General features: G+C 40.0%; 1 protein-coding gene across 5 annotated transcripts in view; it reads right to left on the bottom strand.

Moving 5' to 3' along the window:
* Positions 1-12,099, bottom strand: part of LOC119652483 (lachesin) — a 110,377-nt gene that overhangs the window by 96,491 nt on the left and 1,787 nt on the right. The window lies entirely within an intron of this gene.

Here is a 12,099-nt window from a genome sequence, read left to right as displayed (position 1 = left end):
CTGGTAAGAAACCGTAAAGCCGTCGTCGCGTGACTTTTTTGAATAAATTTATAGTTAAACTGGAAAATTTTTCCTTTTAATAGTTTTACTTAAAGCAAAGGAACCCTAGACGAAACCGTCAGTCAATCTTTCGTTTTTTAAAAAAAACAAGGAGTCCGTGGACCACAAGAGAGGAAGTAAGTTGCTTCCCAAATGGTCCGGTCTGTCATCAAGTGGATGCGGACTCAGGACTCCCTTCATCCTCAACAAAAAAAAACTACTTTTATAAAACTGTCAAGTTTGACTTTTCAACCCTACTCCGTGGGGGGAAGAGCATGTGAAGGATATGAAGAAGAAAGAGAAAGGTCCGGCCTTTTAGTCCCTTTAAATAATTGTCCATCTATCACTGAATACCCTCGCGGATGGGAGATCACGGGAGCGGCCATTTAATTGGGGTAACTGCCGCGAGTTTCCATCGGCTTTGAAGAGGAAGCACCTCCTACTCCATCACCTTTGCAATCCCTTCGGGGATGGGGTTGAAAACTCAACATCTTCCAAGATTAGTTAGAGGCCAGTTAAGTACTGGTCTATTATAATTTTTAGTTATGAGGAACGAATCCGTGAAGTGAAATCCAATATTTAGATACAGAAAGCCTCTTGAATACCTTTGGTCTGAACTTTCAATAATTATTAACAACAGAATAAATATATGCAGATAGAACTATTGCTTAACCAAACAAAGTCAGCCTGACTATGACTGGTTCAGTTTGAATACAAATTGCTGGCGGATATTTAAACACTGGAAAATTATAAACCAAACTATTTCTATCTGAAATAAAATATCTGGTCCCACATTATTTAGTTTAATTGATTGCTACTCCATAAAATTCCATAGAGGACTTCCACGTTTCAGGTATAATCGCGTTAATTAGACCACAACCTTTCAAAATTCCATTAGTCCAAACCACATATTGAGGTCAATCAAACAGTAATCACTATTTGAGATAATTAGATATACAGATAATTTCAATTGTTTTTCTAAGTACTTACGGTTCAAAAATATTTAGAAGAGAGACCACATGCTGTTTTGATTAAACCGCAATCAAATAAGTGGATAACTGATGTGATGAAGTGGGGTGGGCTATTGTCACCAAGACAGAATACTACGTTTTTCAATAAGAGATACGGGATGACACTCAACTATGGTAATTGTTTTTCAATTTAGGGACATTTCTGGCTCCCTTAGATACTTTTGCAAGAGTTTATTGGATACTGCTCTATTATATTTAATAATAACCTGATCAGAATACGGAGATGTACATGTGTCAGCGTAGCGCACAACTAAGCCTTTAACCATGGCTATGTTCCTTTTTTTTGGTGTAAGGTAGGTCAAGGCATTTACGCACAGAGTGTTGGACTCCCGATTCGGTACGTCGTCGGACTACCAACTAGACACCTCCCCAACGTCACAGAGCTAGCCTGGAACCGTTTGTCACATTACTTCGAGACAGTTAGTCCTGGAACTCTCCCGCCTTGCGGACCCTTCAAATCACGGAATTCCTTTCACCAACGGGAGGGGAGAGGAGGAAGGGAACTGTCAGTTCAAGGAACCCCCTGCTCCTCTACCGGTCGAGTTCTATCTTCTTAGCAACGAGAAGGGCCTGAACGTAATGTTCAATACGATTCCACCTGGCAGCAGTCCTCAACATCGCTTCGACAATGTTCTCTGGAGAGGGATACCCTGTGATTAAATAGAGCTGCTGACGAACCCCATCCCACCTTCCACAAGAAAAAAAAGTGTGGTGGGCGTCGTCCACAACTCCTTTGCAAAACATACAATCCGGAGAACGCGCTTTTCCAATCTTGTGTAAGACTGAAAACTTCCATGCCCACTTAAAAATTTGGTAAGAAAATAGTCAGTCTCACCATGCTTCGGATTCAGCCACGGACCTAAGTTGCTGATGAGCCGCGCAGTCCATTTGCCTCTAGTTTCATTTTGCCACGAGAGCTGCCACTCGTCTAGATTGCGTTGTCGTTCTTCGCGAGCAACCACCTCCCTTGGCTTATCTCCCTTGCGCTTGTATATGGCCTGACGCTCCCTAGCAAGAAGGGCAAGGGGGGGGGGGATTGCTCCCGCGATCACCATCACGGCCGGTTTAGAGACAGTGCAGTACGCGGACGCCACTCGCAAAGCTCCCCGTCTCTGTACTTGCGCGAGGCGTTTACGATATACCTCCTTGTTAACAGCGCCAGCCCATACCTCTGCGCCGTAGAACAGGACAGACTGCGTTGAACTCATCAGGTACTTTACCGCTGATTTTGACTCGATTATCGACTCGCCGAACCATATGGGACGCAGGGTCGAAATTCTCTTTTTAGTCAGGATGACTACTTCAGTTTTTTCCAGTCAAACCATGGCTATATCAAAAGGAAATATGTCCGCTTTTGGAATATACCCAAAAACTCAAAAAAAAAAAAAGCTCGTAATATCTTCTACAGAATTGTTTATTTAAACTTAAATAAAATAAGCATCTTTTTCCGAATATACCAGCCAACATCATTATTCTAAACCCACTGGGGCTTTTTTTACCACATACCGGATGGTATTTTTATGGTTGAGATATCCACGTGAAATCCCGTGCACATACACCAAGGACTTTTCTTTGTACAAAACGAAACGGATGTATCCTAAACATTCCCACATTTGGAAATAAATCTAATATTGTTCATGAATCTAGATACACAGAAGCCAGCCGTAATTTTATGACAGCCGCAACAATTAAAAGCTTATGATCAAAGCAGCGTGAGTTCATTTATTTAAAGCCGGGAAATAAGTGGTGTCAATTGCAGCCTTTGTGACCTGTAGCAATGTGTTAGCAGTGAAATGGTCAGTAAGCCTGATAACAACGGAAGTTCTGGAAATGAAGGCCCTCGTTATGAAAAGTACAAGCATCTATTTGCGTGAATGATTATGATGGGGGCGGTGCGGAAAATTATACAGGTTAAAGGAGCCTATTCGAAAAGTTTCATTATTTATCAAAAAATAAAAGTCAGCCATAAATTTCCAAAACACGTGCATGAATTTCCAAATGCTGAGGAAAGGAGAAGAGAGTTCAAAATGAAATGTTTTCACAGGGAACTTCCGGTTGAGAAAACGATGAAAGCAATCGCTAGGAGTCAAGTGCTATTTTGTAGTGTCCACGTATTCATGGTATGGAAATTCTTGAATTTCTTGAGTCTCCACTTCTGGACTTTTGGAGAAATTTATTTAACTGTACGCACCTTTGTCTCTTTCCCTTCTAAATCTTAAATCTCTTCGAAATCCTCAATCCTATTTATTATACACATTTTAAACCTGAAACGATCATTGATCTCTTTTTCTAATAGCTGGCATTGTAATGCTATGTACCTGCCCGGTTCAGTTTGCAATTAAATGCTTTTTGTCTAAAGGTGTGAAGCTGTGCTCAGTAATATTTCTACTTTTTTCGTTTGACCTTATGAAATGTGGGCGACTGGTGAAGCGAAAGAAGAGTTAGTGGCTCGGTTTTCTTCCGGGTGACTGAATATTAACTTGACTGATAGTTACGTGTATTATCCAGCAATGAAAAGTCGCGGACTTTTCTGGGTGGGTACGGCCATTTGTTGAGAGAAGACAAAATCCAAACCAGGGATAAGAAAAACGAGATTTATTTTGAAGAGGAGAGTGTTGAGTTTTTACTGGAGAGAGTTCGCCAAAGGTTGAATCTCAGGCTAAGCATAGAGACTTATTGTTATCAAATTTGTGGTCGTGCATTCAAAATGTTACGCCAATGAATGGCGCTCACCACATGTTTGAGTGCCATGTCTATGATATAGAACTTGATATAATATTTGGTTTAATTTTTCTTATTATTTTCTCCTATTTATCTTAATATGGATTTTCCAACCCTAATTCAGAATTTTCCAAACCAATCCAGAATTTCTCAAACTAACTTCAGATTTTTGCAAATCCATTTCAGAACTTTTTATTTCTAATTCAGACTTTCAGATTTTTGTCAATATTTTACTAAAAAGTTTTATAGCAACTTTTTAGGACTGAATGAAAATGGAGCTGGGATTCTTTGAAAAGAATTGCTTTGGTGTACCAGTCTGAGAATATAACGCCAAGTAACATCTTTTAGGTCGGGCAAGTATCTGAAAGCATTAGCAACGCAACAATTTAAGGGGGTCATCATGCGTGAAGGCCGTTTTTTCCCTTTTTTTGGAAATTTTTTGTGAAGAACTGAAGAAGTTGGAAAAATCAAGCTTGGCTGCCGCAAGTAAACCCCTTCTTCTTGCAAATCCAAATAAAATCTTTAAAGATAAATGCTGAATTTGAAAAGACATATAGAGCTTGCCGTATATGCTCCGCTAGGCACCTTTAAAACTGAAAACTCTATAAACGTACCCGAAAACCGAACGGCACCATCAGTTGAACGCTTGTTCTGAAAAGCGTTGAAAATTCATAAAGTGAACAGAATGCTCACTATCTAGAGAGCCTACACAATGAACGTCGGCGAGACGCATCATTCCACTTACGTATCGGCTTGCCTGATATCCTTTCAGAAAAATCGGCTAACCAAATTAGTTTTCAATCGATCAATGGCCATCTGTACAGTCTGACAGGCAGGTCAGACCAAAGCCCATCACTCATCTGCCGGCTGCTGGTTAGTTAGTTATTTAAGTTTAATGTGGGGAGCCGCAGCTCCAAGCACTCAGACCTTTGCTAGGCCCATTGTACTATCCCCGTAAATCGCCTGTTCATCGGTCTCTCGCCAACGGCGTAAGCGAATGTGAGAACATTCTTCAGAAACAGAGAATACGCAGACTCTTCGTTGAAGAAAACCGTACCAAGGTATGTGCACACATTCCGACATCAACCAGCCCAACCAGCACTCCTGGCACCACAACTCAAATACTATTAACACTCGCAAGCAACATCCAACAGCTAACAAATACGATGCATCAAATGCAGGTAACCTTAAACAAACAAACAGAAATACTTAGTCAACTTTTAGGTAAATGAGCAGCATCAATATCGCCCAATGGAACGCAAACGGTATTCTCAAACATCGCAACGAGCTAGAAATCTTTCTCAGAGAAAACAACATTGATGTCATGCTGTTAGTCGAAACGCACCTCTGCAGCAAAAACAACCGCTTCAAAATCAACGGTTATAATACCCATCTACAAAACAACCCAGAAGACAAGCCATGTGGAGGAACAGCTGTGCTAGTAAGAAATAGGTTAAGATATTCTCCTGTACCTAGTGTTAATTCAAAATTTATTCAAAGCTCGGTAGTTGAAATTACCGATCAAAATCAAAAAATCATTCGATTAGCTGCTGTCTACTGTCCCCCAAAAAGCAAAATAAGTGAAAACCAATTCTCTGAATTTTTCAATACTCTAGGACCCAGATTTTTCGCGGCGGGCGATTTTAACGCCAAGTCGCCACACTGGGTTTCACGCCTAACCACCCCCAGAGGTAAACAGCTCTTAAACGCTGTATACAAAAACAATCTCCTTTGCATTTCAGGGGGATTGCCCACCTACTGGCCATCCGACCCCCACAAAATCCCAGACTGTATAGATTTTGGTATCTTTAAAAGCCTAAATCCCAATCGCATTAGGGCCACTACTACGATCGACCTCTCCTCGGATCATTCACCAACCATTTTCGTGCTTAGACTTACGGCCACAAATTTCCAAGAAGAAGACAAACTAAACACTAACAAAACCAACTGGCATAAGTTTCAGAAACTTTTCAACAAAAACTTTTGCTCACAAATCAGACTTAAAACTCAAACGGACATTGACAACGCACTGCAATATCTGACTAGCACTATACTAGAATGCATCGAATTAGCTACTGCCAACCATAAATCCCCGAAAATATCCCATCCCGATACTTCTCAGAATGTCCAAGAATTGCTTAAAGCCAAACGAAAAGCAAAACGCGAATGGCAAAAGCTACGCTCCCCAAGAACAAAAGCAATCCTGAATAAAGCAACCAAAACACTTAGACAAGAACTTATCAAAGAAAGAAATGAAAACATTCAAAAATTCGTTCTTGGACTAAGCCATTTAGCAGACACAAATTACGCAGTATGGAAAACAACAAGAAGAATTAAAAAGCCAATACAAGCGGAAACTCCAATCCAAAGTCAGCAAGGCGCCTGGATCATATCTAACCAGCAAAAAGCTGAGGCCTTTGCTAAATATTTTGAAAAAGTATTCAAAACGGAAGGTGGTGATAGCACCCCACATGATATCCCTAACCACCATACAACTAACCCATCAACACCCCTAAAATTCAATTTTTCAGATTTGCTCAAAAAACTTAAAGAAACTAACCCTAAGAAAACCCCAGGCCATGATTGCATATCAGGGAAAATGCTAAAGGAACTTCCGCTCTCAGGAAAATCTGCAATACTATTTATCTTCAATGCAATTCTTCGTCTTAACTACTATCCTGACACCTGGAAACACGCCAGGATTACAGTCATCCCTAAGCCAGGAAAAGACATGAAAAAAATGGAATCATACCGACCAATAAGTCTGCTCCCAACCCTCTCTAAACTATTCGAAAAGCTTCTATTTGACAAAATTCTAAAGGTAATAGAAAAGAAAGATATCATACCCTCTCACCAATTCGGATTTAGACAAAAACACGGAACGATCGAGCAAATCCACAAAATCGTTAACAACATTAAACAAGCCCTAGAAAGAAAAGAATATTGTGTAGGTATATTCCTAGATATTGCACAAGCCTTTGATCAAGTCTGGCATAAAGGCCTCAAGATAAAAATAACTGCCCTCCTCCCTAAAGAATTTCACGCTATACTATTTAGCTACCTAGATAGCAGAAACTTCAAAGTAAAATATAAGGATGCGCTCAGCTCAACCCACTACATAGAAGCAGGTGTACCCCAAGGTAGTGTACTTGGACCACTTCTCTATCTACTTTACACTTCAGATCTCCCTACAAATAACAAAATGCTGACCACCACCTTTGCTGATGACACCGCCATCCTATATAGCCATCCTAATCCATTAACAGCCGTCAGAGAAATCCAAGGACACATCAACACGATAATGAACTGGGCCAAAACCTGGAAAATCAGTGTAAATGTTAACAAAACACAGCAGATAACTTTCACGCTGAGAAAAAGAACATGCAGACCTGTCACCATAAACGGAAATAAAGTCAATCTTTCTAACGTAGTTAAATATCTTGGGCTGTACCTAGACAGACGGCTCACCTGGAAATCTCACATTGAACATAAACGCAACCAAATCAAAATTCAATTCCGCAAGCTATATTGGCTAATGCACAAAAAATCCAAACTCAACACTTTAACAAAAATAATGGTGTATAAATCTATATTAAAACCAATCTGGACCTATGGCTTGCAACTTTGGGGCACAGCCAAAAAGTCGAACATCAACATAATCGAGCGCGTACAAACAAAAATTATCAGGTCAATTTTAGGTGCACCCAGGTACGTTAAGAACGAAATAATTCTTCGCGACACCAATACTTTAAAGGTTGCAAAAGAAGCGAAAAAGTATAGCAAAAAATATATCAAAAGATTAGCCAACCATCCAAACACTACAGCTAAAGACATTCTTCTTTCCAACAATTACGCAAGACTAAAAAGAACTGACCCACTGCAACTAGCCAACTTGCAATAACATCTACCTTACAACATCATACAAATAATAACAAATCCACCACAAATTGCAAATAAAAACCCGCCACACTCATCAATTTTCTTATAGTACTCTTTTCCGTTTAACCAAACCAGTAATATGGGAAATACTCAAGATAAGCACGTTGATAATACCGGGGAGGTGACGAACACAATCATAGTAGACACGGTCGACGTACAATCAGAAAGAATTGAAACTATTCTCATCATCCTCACTGCAACAGTAGGGTGCTCCTTTGCGTACCAACTGTATAAGGACTACAGACGCAGCATCAAAAAAAAGATACACCGAAAAAGTCTGACTATAGACATAAACTACATAGCAATCCTTTCCTGAACCCTTCAACCTTAAGAAATTCCCTACGAATTGGTTCCAAATCTAAATCTGAGATTAGAATAAAAAGGCTAATTATATTAGTTATTAAAAAGATTAATTGTATTAGTTATAAGCGCTTAGCTATAAATTTAAAATAAGACTTGAACAAAATAACTCTTTTCAAACACTGGCTTGATAGAGTGAGAATATTCTATTTTAGTATTAAGATTCGCCACACTACAGGCTAGAGACCAAAAGGTCTAATTCTTGTTGTAAAAATGTTTCTCTGTCAAAAAAAAAAAAAAAAAAAAAAAGGTATGTGCGTCTGAGGTTTAAGGAGGTTATTCTTCCTCCTCGCATTGGCTGCATATAGCCGAGACCACCACTTCGATTTTATTCATTTGGTAGTTTAAGGGGCAGTGTCCGTTAAAAGCACTACTAGGGCTTTCATGTCCTACTTCTTAAGGGTCAAGAAAAATTCGCTCTCGGGTTCATTCACTAAGATTTTCACCTACCTTCAGAACAATTCAGCAATATCTGCAGACATGTCGTTCCTGTTTAGTGCTGATGATGCTCGCATTTCCCGAGAACTCAACTGCACCTGATCCGGTTTCCATGACTGACCCGTCGGTGAAGATTATTAAATTCTTAAAAAATTCATGGCCATTTATTGACTATTCTTCTCTTTCGGTGATTATGACGGAATATGTCTTTACGAAGACGAATCTGGAAATCGTATGATCGGTGGGCATTAGAGCCACCTATTGTTTGTCAAAAAATTTCCAGATGGACCCATGACCGTATGATTGGCCGTCTTTCCATGCTCCAATGGTATCGAGTATATATACGTCATTGGCTGCTTTCTGTTTCACCTCCAAGTGAATGGGGGGTAAATTTAGGATAGCTTCAAGTGCCGCAGTCAGCATAGTACTCATTGCTCCAATAATACTTAGGCAACCAAGCCTTTGAATTTGCGTTAGTAGCTTCCTGCTGTTGGCAAAGTTCTGTCTCGGCCACCAGACGATGCACGCGTACATCAAAATTGGTTTTATTATGGATGTATACATCCAATGAATCCGTTTTGGTGAAAGTCTTACAGCAACGGAGCAATCTGCAGTATTTTCGGTATTCTTGCTGGATATGGTGCTTCCACGTTAACTTGGAGTCAAGATGTACTTCTAAATATTTGACTGTTTGTACCAGCTGGATTTCCGCCCCTGCTGAGGTGGGAGGCATTTAGTTGCCACCTGACATTCCTAATGAACATAACTACACCAGTTTTCCTAGCGTTCACCGTGTGTCCATTAAGGAGGCACCAACCGTGGATTACATGCACACAGACAGTCACATACTGTGCCCACAAAATTGCCGATAATTATTACGGCTAGATCGGCTGTAAATGCTTGTGCGAAGACCTTAGTGCATTCCGAGAGTCATAGTAAGATGTCCATTACCAGGAGCCATAATAAAAGAGAGAGAACACTTCCCTATGGGCAACGCTTAAGACACCCTGCCTCAATAGGCTTCTGTCCGACCAATAAGCGGATCTTTCTCCACTGTAGCATGTGAAGGATCCAACTGATTAACTGCGGATCGACGCGAATGAGGCCTAATTGAAGATGCCTTCGACACAAGGGCGCCTAAGGCGTATTCCCCATCGGTCATTGCCTCCTCAATTTTTGCCGTTAGTTCATGGAGTGTTGTCTACGTGAATTTGCCTTTCTAGAAGGCATGTTGCCTACACAATGACGAAATCTATGAGCGATACTATGACCGTCCGGTTGTGGATAAAATCCGGCTCAATAGGTTACGGTGGGCGGGTCACTTAATCCGTATGGATGAGGATGATCCCACCCGGAAAGTCTATAAGGGCAATATCTATGGTAGAAAAAGAAGACGAGGCAGACCCTGCCTAAGATGGAGCGATGGCGTACGTCAGGACGCCAGACAGCTTTTAGGGATATCGAATTGGTGGACCTCGGCACAAAACCGGGATGTCTGGAGTTCCTTATTAAGGCAGGCCTAGACCGGATACCGGTTGTTGCGCCGTTGATGATGATGTTGCCTATAATGAAGTGGCTACTTAGGGATATATGTATCCCTTATGATCTAGCCTTTCCAGTGGTTTTAGCAGAAAGGAAGTCAAACTGATCGGTTGGATGCTTTTTGCGGAATATTAGCACGTGCTAGGCAACCGCGGTATGTATTCCGAATGTGTGGGTGAAAACATCCATTCCTTCTTTTACTAGAGCAAGAATAATGTCATCAGGACCTTCAGATTTGCATCTATGGAACGAATTGCATGCCCATTTCACTAGCTCCTGCGAAACTACTTTGCATGCCAGAGTCCAATCTTCCAGTTGAGTGCTATATGTGTCTGTCGGCTCCGAGATGAGATTTTTGATGTTACCTGGGAAGAGCACTTCAAGCAAATGGTTTGCCGTTTCCTCATCGTTTTCTGCGTACCTTCCGCTCTGCTGGCGGTGTGAACTATTCAAGGGCAACTGTCACACCTGCTGGATGGTAGGTATATGGTTCACTTAAAGAAAAACCTTCTAATGGTGGCGTTCTTAAATTAAATCGTGTAGGTATCATGGGAAAACTGCATACAGGTACACTTCTCACACCCAATCAACAAAAAACGTTAAACCAAGTCATCCCTCTTCTCAGCAAGGTAACGGCACTAAACCAAAAAGGCTGGTATACTTAGGCCCACTGTGATCAAGTTATCTAAATAAGTTATCTAAATAACCACTAGCATCATGATCGAAATCGACCCTCCGGCCAACGGTTGAAATTCAGACGAAACTTAAAGGGGACTTCCCCCGGAGCTGAAATGTGCAGCAAAAAAAAAATTTTGGAAACGTTACACAAATTCAGAAGAAAAGTCCTTCAGACTTCAATGGAAATCTGAGGAACCGAAAGAAATACAACACCGGAGGATCCAACCAACCCTGTAATGGCGGTCTGAAATGGCGACCAAAAAGTACTGACCTTATGAGATCACCCATCTGCTGGGCAAATTCATCGGGGAAAAGTAAAGGACCTTAACTTCAGTCGTCCATTTGAAGTCATATTTACTAAATATCGAGGGCGAGGAGGAATAGTAATTTTTTTGGGAAAAGTTTGAACAGATTTAGGAAGGACCTCATTGTAGCTCAAAGTTATCTTCAGATTTCGTTTATGCTTCTTTTATTGTTTAAATCTTAGATTGTTTGAGAATGATATCATCATCACCATTTCGTCGTTATATAGGCTACCGAATCATCCATCATTATTAAAGAAAGTTGAATAGTTTTCAGAATAATACAGAATACGTCAGAAATTGGATGCTTAGCGCTCAGATATGAAGGGTTTTATGGATTTTTATGTAAGGATATTTTAATGCACATTGTTCTATTGTATTCTATTCACTTCAATTCAATGCTGAATTTTATCTGCTAGGGCACAGTTATTTCATGTGAGAGAGCTGATTTGACTTATTATAACTTTGTTGATAATTGCACGATTTCCACCAAACTTTCCATTATGATGCGGTATATCATTTTACTTTGAGAAATATCGAGATGTATTTTTATTTTAATTTCTAAATGTCATGTATGGGTACTACCATGATTTTTTCAGATTTTTTGGGCTGAGTAGCTTCTGAGGATAAACCCTTGAAATAAGTGACCACTTTTAAGCTCATCTACTCTCTCCTCTTTACAACTTGTGTCAAAATTAAGACCTGATCTCAAAAGTACTACGCACATTATCTGGCATAAAAAATCCCTCTCGTTCTACATGAATTGGATCTTTTCCTTAAATTCGACAGATGACGATATCAGTCTATAGTTCTAACCTTGTCAAATAGACAGGCAGTGAATGTAATAAATCTATTTTATGAAAATTTTAAAAAGGACTTCCAAATAAAGAATGTGTAGATATCTGTATCTGACAATCAATATTTATTTTTCAGCAGCAAATGTTAGATACATCACTTCAATATTTGATTAGAACTGAAGACGTCTAATACTCGTCTGTATCTATTAATATACAAGTATCTACTGAATACCATTAGAGGAAATTTGATTG

Source organism: Hermetia illucens, chromosome 3 (genome assembly GCF_905115235.1).
Source record: "Hermetia illucens chromosome 3, iHerIll2.2.curated.20191125, whole genome shotgun sequence".
Classification (NCBI taxonomy): Eukaryota; Metazoa; Arthropoda; class Insecta; order Diptera; family Stratiomyidae; genus Hermetia; species Hermetia illucens.
Note: the sequence above shows the minus strand (reverse complement) of the source record. Positions and strands in the feature narration are given on the sequence as shown.